Genomic DNA, 16,419 nt, shown 5'->3' on the forward strand with positions numbered 1-16,419 from the left:
CATTCAGGACATAGGCATGGGCAAGGACTTCATGTCTAAAACACCAAAAGCAATGGCAACAAAAGCCAAAATCGACAAATGGGATCTCATTAAACTAAAGAGCTTCTGCACAGCAAAAGAAACTATCATCAGAATTAACAGGCAACCTACAGAATGGGAGAAAATTTTTGCAACCTACTCATCTGACAAAGGGCTAACATCCAGAATCTATAATGAACTCAAACAAATTTACAAGAAAAAAACAAACAACCCCATCAAAAAGTGGGCAGAGGACATGAACAGACACTTCTCAAAAGAAGACATTTATGCAGCCAGAAAACACATGAAGAAATGCTCATCATCACTGGCCATCAGAGAAATGCAAATCAAAACCACAGTGAGATACCATCTCACACCAGTTAGAATGGCCATCATTAAAAAATCAGGAAACAACAGGTGCTGGAGAGGATGTGGAGAAATAGGAACACTTTTACACTGTTGGTGGGACTGTAAACTAGTTCAACCATTGTGGAAGTCAGTGTGGCGATTCCTCAGGGATCTCGAACTAGAAATACCATTTGACCCAGCCATCCCATTACTGGGTATATACCCAAAGGACTATAAATCATGCTGCTATAAAGACACATGCACACGTATGTTTATTGCGGCACTATTCACAATAGCAAAGAGTTGGAACCAACCCAAATGTCCAACAACGATAGACTGGATTAAGAAAATGTGGCACATATACACCATGGAATACTATGCAGCCATAAAAAATGATGAGTTCGTGTCCTTTGTAGGGACATGGATGAAACTGGAAAACATCATTCTCAGTAAACTATCGCAAGGACAAAAAACCAAACACCGCATGTTCTCACTCATAGGTGGGAATTGAACAATGAGAACTCATGGACACAGGAAGGGGAACATCACACTCCGGGGACTGTTGTGGGGTGGGGGGAGGGGGGAGGGACAGCATTAGGAGATACACCTAATGCTAAATGACGAGTTAATGAGTGCAGGAAATCAACATGGCACATGGATACATATGTAACAAACCTGCACATTGTGCACATGTACCCTAAAACCCTAAAGTATAATAATAAAAAAAAAATAAAAATAATAATAATAATAAAAGAGACAGGAAGAAAATAAATAAATAAATTTGATATATTAAGGAATAAAAAAAAAACAGAGAGTGAATGAATGGATGTAAAAGAAAATAAAATCCAACCATAAGCTGCCTGCAAACGACTGACTTTACTAGTAAGAACACACAAAGACCAAAATTGAAAAGATGGAAGAAGATATTCCATGCAAATGGAAATCAAAAGAGAGCAGGGACAGGCATACTCACATCAGATAAAATAGACATTTAAGTCAAAAACTGTAAAAATGGACAAAGGTCATTTATAATAAAGTGACCAATTCATCAGGAGGTCACCACAATTGTAAGTATATATGCATCAAACGTAAAGCATGAAAATATATAACAGATCTGAAAGGAGAAATAGACAATAATAAAATAGACAATAATAAAATGATTTCATTGAGAAATCATTTGTATACTTTGTGGAGTAAAATGTAATTAATTTCTTGATAGATGTATACAATGTGGAATGCTTAAATCAAGCTAGTTAACATTCTTCACCTTGCGTATTCACCATTTTTATGGTGAGACATTTGAAATTTACTGTCTTAGTTATTTTGAAATGTACTATCAATTATTATGTGCTACAGTCACTGCTATACAATAGATCTCAAAAATCATTCTATCTGAAACTCTGTACCCTTAGATCAGCAATTCCTCATTTCCTCCCTCCCACCCCACTCCATCCACAGCCTATGGTAGCCATCATTCTGCTTTCTACTTCTGTGATTTCAACTTTTTTAGATTCCACATAAAAGTAAGATCATACATTATTGGTTTTTCTGCAGCTGGCTTATTTCACTTAGACTACTGTCTTCTGGGTTTCTCCATATTGTTTTAAATGACAGAACTTCATTCCTTTTTAAAGGCTGAGTAGTATTCCATTATATATATATATATGTATATCTGGTATGTGTATATATGTACATATGTGTATATATGTATATGCTTTGTGTGGATATACGTGTGCGCATGTGTACACATACACATACATAGACATATACGTATGTGTCCATGTGTGTATAGATGTACATATATACACATATATACACTCACAGGATATATGCCTAAGTGTATATATGTGTGTGTATGTATATGTATATATGTACATATATGTATATGTATACCTAGCTATATATACGTATACACATACCTCAAAGCTAAATGTCCATGGACAAATTAGTAAAGAAAATATGGTTTTCTTCATTCATGTGTCCATGAACATTTAGCATGGGTATGTGTGTATATACATACACCCACACACACACACACACACACATACAGACACGACATTTTATTCATTTGTCCATGGACATCTAGTTTTGTTCTATATCTTGGCTAATGTGAATCATGCTGCAATAACCCTGGGAAGGCAGAAAACTGTTTGACATATTGACTTCAGATTTCTTTAATATATACTCAAAAGTGAGATTACGGGCTCATAGTTAGTTCTATTTTTAGTTTTTTGAGAGACCTTCATACCATTTTCTATAATGGCTGCAATAACTTTACATTCCTACCATCAATGTACAAAAATTCCCCTTTCTCTACATCCTTACCAAAAGTTATCATTCCTCTTTTTGATAGCCATTCTAATAGCTGTGAGGTCATATCTTATTATGGTTTTAATTTGCATTTTTCTGTGGATTAGTAATGCTGAGCACTTTTTCATGTACTTGTTCGCCATTTGTATGCCTTCTTTTGAGAAATGTCTCTCCAGGTTCTGCTCGTTTTTTTTTTTTCCAGTGTGGTGTCAGGTTTTATTTTTTTTTCTTCGTCTAGAATACAGACCAACAGCCAAGATCTGTACTTTGGTTGCTGTGAGCCCCACCCTTGCTTTTTATTTCTAATTGACCTCAGGTGATCTATTCCTGCTGGTAATGTCAATGTTTCCTATAGGGCAAGCCAGAAATAAGCCCCTTGCAAAGAGTCCCAGACAGGTGGTGAGCTGAATGTCCACCTTCAACTTATTTCTTCCACTGTAAAAACCATGGATTTTGTCACATCCTCTGTGTGTAGTGCTGTCCTGGGTTATGGGAAGGGTGACATCACCAAAGAGAACCATTCTTCTTTTGAATGCAGCATTTTTCAGTTCTAGTTTCCCAGGGGATGTTTCAGCCTCACTCCTGAGTTTGGGATATTCACAAAGGTATTTTTGCCTGAGAATATTTGTTAGTTGGATTTCTGTGTGTGGGTGTGTGTGTATAGCAGGGGTGTGGGCTGGAGTTGGAGCAGTTTAGCTGAAGAATTCCTGTTCCACTATCTTGCTAACATCATTTCTACCAATACTCCACTTTCAACAGTGGATAGATCATTCAGAATTAAATCAATAAAAAATTGGATGTGACCTTCACATTATACCAAATGGACCTAAAGATTTATAGAACATTTTATCCAACTGCAGCAGAATACACATTTTTCTCAATCATGCATGGTACATTCTCTAGGATAGATTATATGTTAGGCCACCAACAAGTTTGAATACATTTCTAAGAATATTGAAATCACATCAAGTATATTTTCCAATCACAGTGCTATAAAACTAGAAATGAATAATATAAAATACTTGAAAATTCACAAACACATGGGACTTAAACAACACACTCATGAACAACCAATGGGTCAAAGAAGGCCTCAAAAGGAAATTTTAAAATATCTACAGACAATGAAAATGGAAACATAACATACCAAAACTTATGGAATGAAGCAAAAGCAGTTCTAAGAGGAACGTTTATAGCAACAAATGCCTACATTAATAAAAAAGAAAGACTTTAAATAAAAGCCTAACATTACACTACAGGGAATTAGAAAAAGAAGAAAAAACTAAAAGCAAAGTTAGAAGGAGGAAGAAAAAAACAAAGAAATAAATGAGCAGAACAGACATAAATGAAACTGAGACTAGAAAAGCATTAAAAAAGATGAACAAAACTGAGTTTGCTTATGAAAAGAAAAAATTGAGAAACTCTTAGTTAGAACAGGAAAAAGAGAGAAGATTCAAATAAATAAGATTAGAAATTAAAGATGATACATTACTAGTCAAGACAACCCTAAGCAAAAGAACAAAGCTGGAGGCATCATGCTATCCAACCTCAAACTATACTACAAGGCTACAGTAACCAAAACAGCATGGTACTCATAAAAACACAGACACATAGAAAAATGGAATAAAATAGAGAACTCAGAAATATGACCACACATCTATAACTATCTTATCTTCAGCAAATCTGACAAAAACAAGCAATGGGAAAGGGTTCCCTGTTTGATAAGTGGGGCTGGGAGATCTGGCTAGCCATATGCAGGAAATTGAAACTGGATCCCTTTCTTATACCTTATACAAAAATTAACTCAAGATGGATTAAAGACTTAAATGTAAAACCCAAAACTATAAAAACACTAGAAGGAAATCTATGCAATACCATTTAGGACATAATCAGGAGCAGCGATTTTATGACAAAAACATGAAAAGCAATTGCAACAAAAGCAAAAATTGAAAAATGGGATCTAATTAAACTAATTAAAGAGCTTCTGCACAGCAAAAGAAGGTATCATCAGAGTGAACAGTCACGGGAGAATGAGAGAAAGTTTTGCAATCTATCCATCTAACAAAGGTCTAATATCCAGAATCTACAAGGAACTTAAACAAATTTACAAGAAAAAAAACCAACCCCACTAAAAAGTGGGCAAAGGACATGAACTCTTCTCAAAAGAAGACATTTATGTGGCCAAAAAACATGAAAAAAAAGCTCAACATCACTGATTAGTAGAGAAATGCTAATCAAAACCACCATGAGATACCATCTTAAAAAGTCAAGAAAAAACAGATGCCAGCAAGGCTGTGAAGAAATAGGAACTCCTTTACACTGTTTATGGGAATGTAAATTAGTTCAACCATTGTAGAAGACAGTGTGGCAATTCCTCAAAGATCTAGAACCAGAAATACCATTTGGCCCAGCAATCCCATTACTGGGTATATACCCAAAGAAATATAAACCATTCTACATGCACAACTATGTTCATTGCAGCACTATTCACAACAGCAAAAACATGGAATTAACCCAAATGCCCACCAATGATAGACTGGGTAAAGAAAATGTGGTGCATATACACCATGGAATACTATACATCCATAAAAAGAAATGAGATCATGTCCTTTTCAGGGACATGGATGGAGCTGGAAGCCATCATCCACAGCAAACTAACACAGGAACAGAGAACCAAACACTGTTTGTTCTCACTTACAAGTGGTAGCTCAACAATGAGAATACATGGACACAGGGAGGGGAACAACACATACTGGGGCCTGTTGGGAGGAGGAGGCAGGGGGAGGGAGAGTATCAGGATAACAAGCTAATGCCTGCTGGGCTTAACACCTAAGTGATGGGTTGATTGGTGCAGCAAACCATCATGACACACATTTACCTATGTAACAAACCTGCATGTCCTGCACATGTATTCCAGAACTTAAAATATTTTTAAAGAAAAAAAGATGACACTTATAACTGATACTACAGAAACACAAAGGATTATTAGAAACTACTCTGAACATTTTCTCCAATTTTGTAGGTTGCCTGTTCACTCTGACGGTGGTTTCTTTTGCTGTGCAGAAGCTCTTTAGTTTAACTAGATCCTATTTGTCAATTGTGGCTTTTGTTGCCATTGCTTTTGGTGTTTTAGACATGAAGTCCTTGCCTGTGCCTATGTCCTGAATGGTATTGCCTAGGTTTCCTTCTAGGGTTTTTATGGTTTTAGGTCTAACATGTAAGTCTTTAATCCATCTTGAATTAATTTTTGTATAAGGTGTAAGGAAGGGATCCAGTTTCAGCTTTCTACATATGGCTAGCCAGTTTTCCCAGCAACATTTATTAAATAGGGAATCCTTTCCCCATTGCTTGTTTTTGTCAGGTTTGTCAAAGATCAGATAGCTGTAGATACGTGGCATTATTTCTGAGGGCTCTGTTCTGTTCCATTGGTCTATATCTCTGTTTTTGTACCAGTACCATGCTGTTTTGGTTACTGTAGCCTTGTAGTATAGTTTGAAGTCAGGTAGCGTGATGCCTCCAGCTTTGTTCTTTTGGCTTAGGATGGACTTGGCGATGCGGGCTCTTTTTTGGTTCCATATGAACTTTAAAGTGGTTTTTTCCAATTCTGTGAAGAAAGTCATTGGTAGCTTGATGGGGAAAAATTTTCGCAACCTACTCATCTGACAAAGGGCTAATATCCAGAATCTACAATGAACTCAAACACATTTACAAGGAAAAAAAAAAACAACCCCATCAAAAAGTGGGCAAAGGACATGAACAGACACTTTTCAAAAGAAGACATTTATGCAGCCAAAAAACATATGCAAAAATGCTCATCATCACTGGCCATCAGAGAAATGCAAATCAAAACCACAATGAGCTACCATCTCACACCAGTTAGAATGGCCATCATTAAAAAGTCAGGAAACAACAGGTGCTGGAGAGGATGTGGAGAAATAGGAAAACTTTTACACTGTTGGTGGGACTGTAAGCTAGTTCAACCATTGTGGAAGTTGGTGTGGCGATTCCTCAGGGATCTAGAACTAGAAATACCATTTGACCCAGCCATCCCATTACTGGGTATATACCCAAAGGATTATAAATCATGCTGCTATAAAGACACATGCACACGTATGTTTATAGCGGCACTATTCACAATAGCAAAGAGTTGGAACCAACCCAAATGTCCAACAACGATAGACTGGATTAAGAAAATGTGGCACATATACACCATGGAATACTATGCAGCCATAAAAAAGGATGACTTCATGTCCTTTGTAGGGACATGGATGAAAGTGGAAACCATCATTCTCAGTAAAGTATCGCAAGGACAAAAAACCAAACACCGCATGTCCTCATTCATAGGTGGGAATTGAACAATGAGAACACATGGACACAGGAAGGGGAACATCACACTCCAGGGACTGTTGTGGGGTGGGGGGAGGGGGGAGGGACAGCATTAGGAGATATACCTAATGCTAAATGACGAGTTAATGGGTGCAGCACACCAACATGGCACATGGATACATATGTAACAAACCTGCACATTGTGCACATGTACCCTAAAACTTAAAATAGAAAAAGAAAATAAAAATGCAAAAGAATAAAAGTAATAACAAAATACATACGTATTCAAAAAAAAAAAAAGAAACTACTCTGAACAATTATATACCAACAAATTGGATAATCTAGAAAAAAATGACACATTCCTAAATACATACAATCTACCAAGACTGAATCATTATGAAATAGAAAATCTGCACAAACAAATAATAAGTAAGAGGATTCAGTAATGAAAAGTCTTTCATCAAAGAAAAGCTCAGGACAGGATGGCTTTACTGCTGAATTCCACCAAACATTTAAGGAATAATTAATACCAATTATTCTTAAACTTCCCAAAAATTGAAGTGAAAGTAATACTCCCAGACTTAATTTGTGAGGCTAGCATTACCCTGATAGCAAAGCCAGACAAGGTCATAATATGAAATAAAAATTGCAAGCCAATATTCTTGATAAACATATATGTTAAAATGCTAAATAAAATATTAACAAACTGAAATCAACAACCCATAAAAGAATCATTTGCCATGATCAGGTGATATTTATTCCTGGAATGCAAGAAAGGTTCAACATATTCAAATTAGCAAATTTCATACACTACATTAACAATATTAAGGATAAAAATCATATGACTCTCTCAATAGATGCAGGAAAGGCATTTACCAAAATCCAACATTCTTCATGATAAAAACACTCAACAAATTAGATCTGCAAAGACTGTACCTCAGTACAATAAAGGCTGTATATGACAAGACCAGAGGTAACATTATCATTCATGGTGAAAAGCTGAAAGCTTTTCCCTTACAATCAGTACATAGGTAAGAATGCCCATTTTCACCACTTTTTTTTTTCCCAGTAGGGTACTAGAAGTCCTAGCCAGAGAAATTAGGCAAAAGAAAGAAATAAAAGGCTTCCAAATAGGAAAGGAAGAGGTAAAATTGTCTCTGTTTGCAGATGGCGTACTATATATATATATAGAAAACCCTAAGTACTCTATCAAAAAAGTATTGGAACTAATAAATGAATTCAGAATAGAAAATTAATTTACAAAAATTACTAGTGTTTCTCTACACTAACAACAAACTACACAAAAAAGAAATCAAGAAAACAATCACATTTACAACAGCATCCAAAATAGCAAAATCCTTAGGAAGAAATTTAACCAAGGAAGTGAAAAATCTACCCACTGAAAACTATAAAACATTGATGAAAAAAATAAAAAATACACATAAATGGAAAGATATTTCATGTTTATAGACTGAGAATCAATATTGTCAAAATGTTCATACTGCCCAAGGCAATGCACAGATTCAGTGCAATTCCTATCAATGGAATTTTATTATAGTTTTATACAATCTATATATACATATGTATATACACATATATCAGAAGATAGATAAGATAGATAAGAGAAAATAAACTGTTCTAAAATTCTTACCTTGTATGAAAAAACCAAAGTTTTCACATAAATAAATAAAAATCCTGAAAATTTTATGGAACCACAAAAAATCCCAAATAGCTAAAGCAATGTTGAGGAAGAAGAACAAAGCTGGAGGCATCACACTTGATAAGTTAATATAAGAGGAAAATGGGCTAAGAGAAAATGAGCTAATCTTCACAATATAGGAGAAAAATGGGCTAGATAACAGTAAAATGATATAAACTCAAATATATGTATCAATGATTATATTAAAAGTAAATACCATATTTAAATTAAAAGACAAAGGAAATGACTACATAAAAATAACAATGATAGGTTGCTTATAAGAAACTGTGGGAGCCATAGACTCTTGGTCCCCTAAAGGTTCACTGAAAAATCCCTGACATGAGGCCGATTGATTAATAGGAGAAAAGGCATACAAACTTATTTAACGTGTTTACATGGGATTCTTCAGAATGAAGACCCAACCCAACAATAAGATACAGAAGCTTATATACCATCCCGAGGCCACTGAAAAAAATGCGGACTCAGAGCATGGCCCCAAACAGGTTATGTGAGTAAATGAGGTTTACTGGAAAGACAGATCATGAGAGGGAGAAAGGAAGAGGTTTGGCTAGCAAAGTTGGACTTGTTATGTAGATGAAGTCTCCCTCATAGAGAATAGATGGTGAATGTTTCTTTTCAGATTTTTGAAGGTATCAGACTCTCAATCTCTCCTAGATCCAAGAGAGGCATAGAAATGGATGGCATGGCTGCATTAATGAAGATTCTCTAGGGGTGCAAATTTCCCCTACCTCAGTCTGCTAGCCTCGAGGCAGCCATTTCAAAATATATCAAAAGATACATTTTGGGGTAAAATAGTTTTCATTTCCTATAATATATACTTTAAGTATAGTGGCATAAAGATTGAAAGTAAAAGAATAGAAAAAACATGCCATACAAACACTAAATGTTATATATTTATGCTAATATTAGATAAATTAGAAGTTAAAGCAGTAGATACTATAGAGATAAAAATTTAATAATGAATTTAAAACAAAGAAATGAGATTCTAAATTTATGTTTACCCAATAATACAGCCTCCAAATATATAAAGAAAATCTCTTACAGGAATGAAAGAAGCAGGCAAATAGGAGAAGATTTTACTGACAACTCCCAGTTATTGAAAAAATTAACAGGCCAAAATTAGTAAAGATATAGATGATGCAGATGATTAGGCAACATGATTAATATACTTGGCTTCATTTAAACATATAGCATACTGTGCAGTACAACTGGAAAATACATATTCTTTTCAATTGTACATAGAACATTACTAAAAATAGATTATATACCAGACCATAAAGTAATTATGAACAAATTCTATAGTATTAGAGCCATACCTAGTATGTTTTCTGTGCCAAGTAAAATTAAAGTGTAACAGAGCCTATATTAAGGTGTTTGCTTTACTTATTTTCCTTTCTCTTTGTCCTTTTCTTCTTCCATGCATGATTGCTTGCACTTAGTCATTTCCATAGAGAGAGGGTAGTCACTAATAATTGATTAACTTCACATCCTGACCCTTGGGAGTTGCCTACTTGATTAATGAACTTGTTTTTCAGAGAACAGTAATTCTTAGGTCATGCTGACCTCCTCGATGGCATTCAGAAGTTTGATCAGCTGAGGGATGCAAGCAGCTTTGATCACTGGGGACCTCACTTCCTGCATACTTACCTTACTCATAAAAGTCACCAGTTATGGTCAAAGCCATGTTGGATTTGAGAGTCTGCCTCTCCTCTTCTCATGCTTTGGGCAAATCAAATAAACCTTTCCCTCCTCCTAAACAGTGCTATGTCAGTGTTTGGCTTACTGTGCAAATCATACTCAAAACTAGCTTTTGGGGTTTTACAACAAACGTAGAAATAAAAGGGGACAACTATAATATCGCATAATATTTAGACACTAAGCAACATACAAATAAATAACTAATGGACTCAAAGAAGACATCATGATGATAATTTTAAAAGATTTTGGAAATTGGAAGTAGTGTGAGAAAAAAGATTCATTACATATCAGAGATGCTTAATAAAATTAACAGCAGATTTCTCATCAGAAACCATGGAGACTAGAAGAAAATGGGATGACATATTCAAAGGCCCGAGAGACAAAAACCGTGTCAATCAAGAACACCATATCTGGCAAAATAATTCTTTTAAGATAGAGAAATTAAGACATTGCCAGATAAACAAACATGATGAGAGTTTGCTACTAGCAGACCTGCCCTCTAAGAAACATTGAAAAGCATCCTTCAGGCTGAAGAGAAAGAACACAAGACAGTAACTTGAATACACGTAAAGAAAATAAAGAACACTAGTAAAGATATTGACATAGGTAAATATAAATGACAGTAAAACGTATTTTCTGTTTGTAACCCTTTTTTTCTTGTATCTGATTTAAAATACAACTGCATAAATCAAAAATTGTAAGTCTAAGTTGATGGGCACACAATGTAAAAAGATGAAATTTGCAACAATCACAGCATGAAAGAAACAGGAAATAGAACTTTATAGAAGCAAAGCTTTTGTATACTATTGAAATTAGGTTGGTGTTAATCCAAAATATATTGTTATAAATGAAGATGTCATGGTAATCCCCAAGGCACCACTAAGAAAATACTATTTAAAAATGACCCAGGAAAAAAAAGTTAAACCTTTTCTACTTTAATGGATACTATCAAGCAAGTGAAAAAGGAAAAACTCGGAAAAAGTATTTGCAAATCATATATCTGATAAAGGTCAAATATCCTGAATATACACAGAATTCTTACAACTCAATAATAAAAATAAATTTAGCCGAGTTTTTAACAATGAGCAAAAGGTGTGCGTAGACATTTCTATAAAAATATACAAATGGTGGATAAGCTTATGAAAAGGTGTTCAGTATCACTGGACATTAGGAAAATGCAAATTCAACCCAAAATGCAATGCCAATTTATACTTACTAAGATGGTTATAATTTAAACAAATGAACAAATGTTGGGGACCCTGAAAATATGTTACAACTCTCATACATTGCCTGTGGACATGTAAAATACAGCCACTGTGGAAAATATTTTTTGCAGTTTCTCAGAAAGTTAAATGTAGAATGACCATAAGACCCAGGAATTATACTCCTCACCATCAGGATTGAAAACACAGATTTGCACAAAAATATGTACACTTGGTACATAGCTGGATTACTTATAACAGCCCAAAATGTAGAAACAACCCAAGTGTGCAACAACTGATGACTGGAGAAACAAAACGCTTAGTCATACGATGAAATGTTACTCGGCAGGAAAAAGGAAAGAAGTACTGATACATGGATGAACCTTGACAGCATTATGATAAGTGAAAGAAACCAGACACATAAGACTACATGTTGTATATTCCATTTATATGACATGTCCAGTTTGTGCCTGTTGTCTCAAAGTAATACTTAACACATACTTTTTCATGTTCAAAATTGTCCCCATTTGAATGATAAATTGCAAGATAATCGTATTGTTGTGTAAAATGTGTGGTAGAGTGTGAAGTTGTGTTTGATTAATCTGAGAGAGAAGAGTAGTGCTATAGAGCAATATTGGATTAGACACTTTTCCAGGATGCATTCCAGAGTAAGTTGCTTCAAACATATTTGGTAAGACACTAAATGACGAGTTAATGGGTGCAGCAAACCAACATGGCACATGGATAGATATGTAACAAACCTGCACATTGTGCACATGTACCCTAAAACCTAAAGTATAATAATACAATAAAATAAAAAAGAGAATAAAAAAAAAGACCAAGGACTAGGCCAAAAACAAGAAACAAGAATAGTATATAAGCAATGACAACTATCATGTGAATTCTCTTCTTCTGTAAGGTACATTTATATATGTAATGATAATGACTCAGGAAGCGCTGGGAGGCAAAACTTTCCAAATAATAATCATCTCCTATTGAATAGAAAATGCATGTTATACCAGTGTTTAAAAATAGTACCAAGTGGTTTTGTATTGTGGATTACTGCTCTTCAAGAATGATTCTATCTAGTCCTCTTCATTACTTATAAATAAATACTTTCTAAGGACACTTTTTCCAAATGAAGATTTCATTTCTAAAACCAGTAACAATATTACTTACAAGATTCTTAGTGGAGACCTTGTAAATATACCTGTGCTGTTTCGGGTATTCTAGAAAATAAAGCACATATCTTACCTTTCTTATTGATAGTTCTTTGCATCCAGAAAAGCATTATTCATTTTAAATGAAATATGAGTAACTTTCTTAATTCTACATTACTAAAACAAAAAAATTGAATGTGCTTCTATGAGTGAAAGAAAGCATATGTCTGAAGTATCCACTTTTACTATGAAAATTAACAAAAATGAAAATTGCTTGTGAATATTTAAAAATTTGATGACAATAAAAATTATCATTTTCACTAAAGTATTCTAAAATATGATTATTAAATTAATCTCATTGATGTAACAAAAGGAAGTCTTGAAGTACCTGCTTTAGCCCCAAGCATTGTAAATTTTTTAAGCCTATTTTGTGGAATACTATGCAGCCATAAGAAAGAATGAGTTCATGTCCTTTGCAGGGATATGGATGAAGCTGGAAACCATCATTCCCAGCAAACTAACACAGGAACAGGAAACCGAACACCACATGTTCTCACTCATAAGTGGGAGTTGAACAGTGAGAACATATGGACACAGGGAGGGGAACATCATACACCAGGGCCTGTTGGGGGTGGGGAGCAAGGGGAGGGAGAGCATTAGGACAAACACCTAATGTATGTGGAACCTAAAACCTAGATGACGAGTTGATAGGTGTAGCAAACCACCAAGGCACATGTATACCTATGTAACAAACCTGCATGTTCTGCACATGTATCCCAGAACATAAAGTAAAATTAAAAAATGCCTATTTCAAATACTACTAAATATTTGAAGGACATTTTTTCTAATTAAAACAATATACACATTACATTTATAGTTTTTTTTAAACTACATTTTCACTTTTTCCTATGTGACCAACATTAAGAAAATATACTTCGGATTTTGTGGAATGTTTTTTTTGCAATATTTCCTTATTTTTGAACTTTATGTGCAAGAAGCACTTTTCACCAGTCAGTGTTTAAAACTATTTATCTAATTCCTAGTGGTCATCGGAGAGGGTCTGGCCTAAGAAAGACACATGCTCAGTGGAGCTCATTTGCCTGGCATCTTCCAGGAAGAAAGTATCTGGAATCACTACAGAAGCATCCAGGAAGTCAGTCTCTCTATCTCTCTCTGTCTCTCTCGGTCTCTTTGTCTCACCCACCTTGTTAGACCAGCTTCTTCCTATCAGAAGAATTAACAGAGAAATGTCTCTAATATCAAATTTCTTAAGGCTGAGAGAAAAAAAGGCAGAATACCATTTGTCAGTTATTCCCAAGACAAACACTGTAGGAAGTGTGAAAAGCTAGAAAGAGAAAAAGAGAATATGGTTAAATGCCTTTGCAGTACATTCAGAGGGAATTGGCCTAAAACAGAGCCTATATGGAAGGAGAACAAAGTTGGGAGACTGGCACTATCCAATTTCAAGACAAAGTACAGTAATCAAGGAAGTTTGGCACTGGCAAAAAAAATAAACAAATAGGCCTATGGGACAGAATAGAGAGCTCCAAAATAGATCCACATAAATATAGTCAACTGATCTTTGACAAACTTGCAAAGGCAATACAATGGGGAAAAGCGAGTCTTCTCAACAAATGGTACTAGAACAAGTCGACATCCACATGGCAAATAGTGAATACAGTTACAGACCTTATACCTTCACAAAAATACCTAAAAATGAAATATAACCTAAATGTAAAATGCAAAACAATAAACCTCCTGGAAGATAACATAGGAGAAAACCAAGATGACCTTGGTTTAGAAATGATGTTTTAGATATAACATCAAATAAATGATTCATGAAAGAAATAACAAAGGTCAGACTTCATTGAAATAAAAAAAAATCTGTTCTGCAAAAGACACTGTTAAGAGAATGAAAAGACAAGCTTGAAATGGGGAGAAACTATTTGCAAAAGACATATCTGATAATAGACTTATCCAAAATGTACAAAGAACTCTTAAATCTCAACAATAAGAAACAAACAACCCAAAGACAATGGGCCAAAGATATAAACAGACACTTTACCAAAAAAGATATACAGATGGCAATAAGCATATAAAAAGATGTTCAACATCATGGCATTAAAACAACATCATGCAAATTAAAAAAAAAAACAATGAATTATCACCACACACATAGAAGAACTAAAATCCAGAACACTGACAGCACTTAGGATAGAGGTGGAGGAACAGAAACTCTCGTTCATTACAGGTGGGAATATAAAAAGGTACAGCCACTTTGGGCAGTTTCTTTATAAAATGAAACAAACTTACCATATAACCCAGCAGTTGTGCTCCTTGGTATTTACCCAAATGAACTGAACACTTACATCTACACAAAAACCTGCACACAGATGTTTACAGCAGCTTTACTCATAACTGTCAAAACTTGGAAGCAAGATGGTCTTCAGTAGGTGAATGGATAAATAAACTGTGGTACATCCAGATGATGGAATATTATTTATTGCAAAAAGGAAATAAGCCATAAAAATACAGGAAGAAATGTAAATGCATATTACTAAGAGAAAGAAGCCAATCTGAAAAAAGCCAAATGCTATATAATTCCAATTATATGACATTCTGGAAAAGATAAAACTGTGAAGGTAGTAAAAAGGTGAGTGGTTGCCAGGGATTAAGCAGGAAAAAGGGAGGCATAGGCAGGATGCAGAGGATTTTTCGGCCAGTAAAACTGCTCTGTATGATACTGAATAAGTGAGTACATGCCATTATACAGTTGTCAAATCCCTAGAATGTACAACACCAAGAGTGAACCCTAATGTAAACTATGGATTTAGGGTGACAGCAATGTGTCAGTGTAGGTTTATCAATTATAACAAATGTGTCACTGTGATACAAGATGTTGATAGTAGGAGAGGCTGTGTTTGTATGAGGGCAGGCTGTATGGGGGAACTCTGTGTACTCTGTATACAGTTTTTGCTGTGAACTCAAAATGGCTTTAAAAACTAAAGCTTTTTTTTTTCTTTTTAAAGAAAGAGTTTCTCGTTTTATCCTCTACATTCACCTAGCAAAGATAAGGGTGAGCCTGGAGTTGTTTCTCAAGTCGGGGTACTGAAGAAAGAAAGTAAAGGGCTATTGTTGCCTGCCACCAGCTTTCAGATAGCCGTCAATCAAAGATAGCTTTGTGCTATACTCAAAGACAGCAACACAGCTCCCTGTGCTGGCGTTGTTAAAGTCGTATCTGATATGGCACTCACTCCTCTCATAGTCCTGAGGTACCAACTCTATTTGTATTTGTGGGCTTCAGTTTTACTCTTTCCTAAGACTTTTTCTAGATAATTTCTGTTTTTTTGTTTGTTTTTTTCCGGTTTGTAGTTTTTGTTTCACTTGTAAAGTGAACAAAATTTAGAAATCAAGGGTAAAAAAAATAGAGAGAACCCCTTAGAATTATAGAATTATTTTTTCATTGCAAAAAATTAGCCGGGCATGGTGGCGGGTGCCTGTAGTCCCAGCTACTCAGGAGGCTGAGGCAGGAGAATGGCGTGAACCCGGGAGGCGGAGCTTGCAGTGAGCTGAGATCGCGCCACTGCACTCCAGCCTGGGCGAGAGAGCGACACTCTGTCTCAAAAAAAAAAAAAAAAAA

This window comes from Nomascus leucogenys, chromosome 8 (assembly GCF_006542625.1).
Source record: "Nomascus leucogenys isolate Asia chromosome 8, Asia_NLE_v1, whole genome shotgun sequence".
In the NCBI taxonomy this organism is placed as follows: Eukaryota; Metazoa; Chordata; class Mammalia; order Primates; family Hylobatidae; genus Nomascus; species Nomascus leucogenys.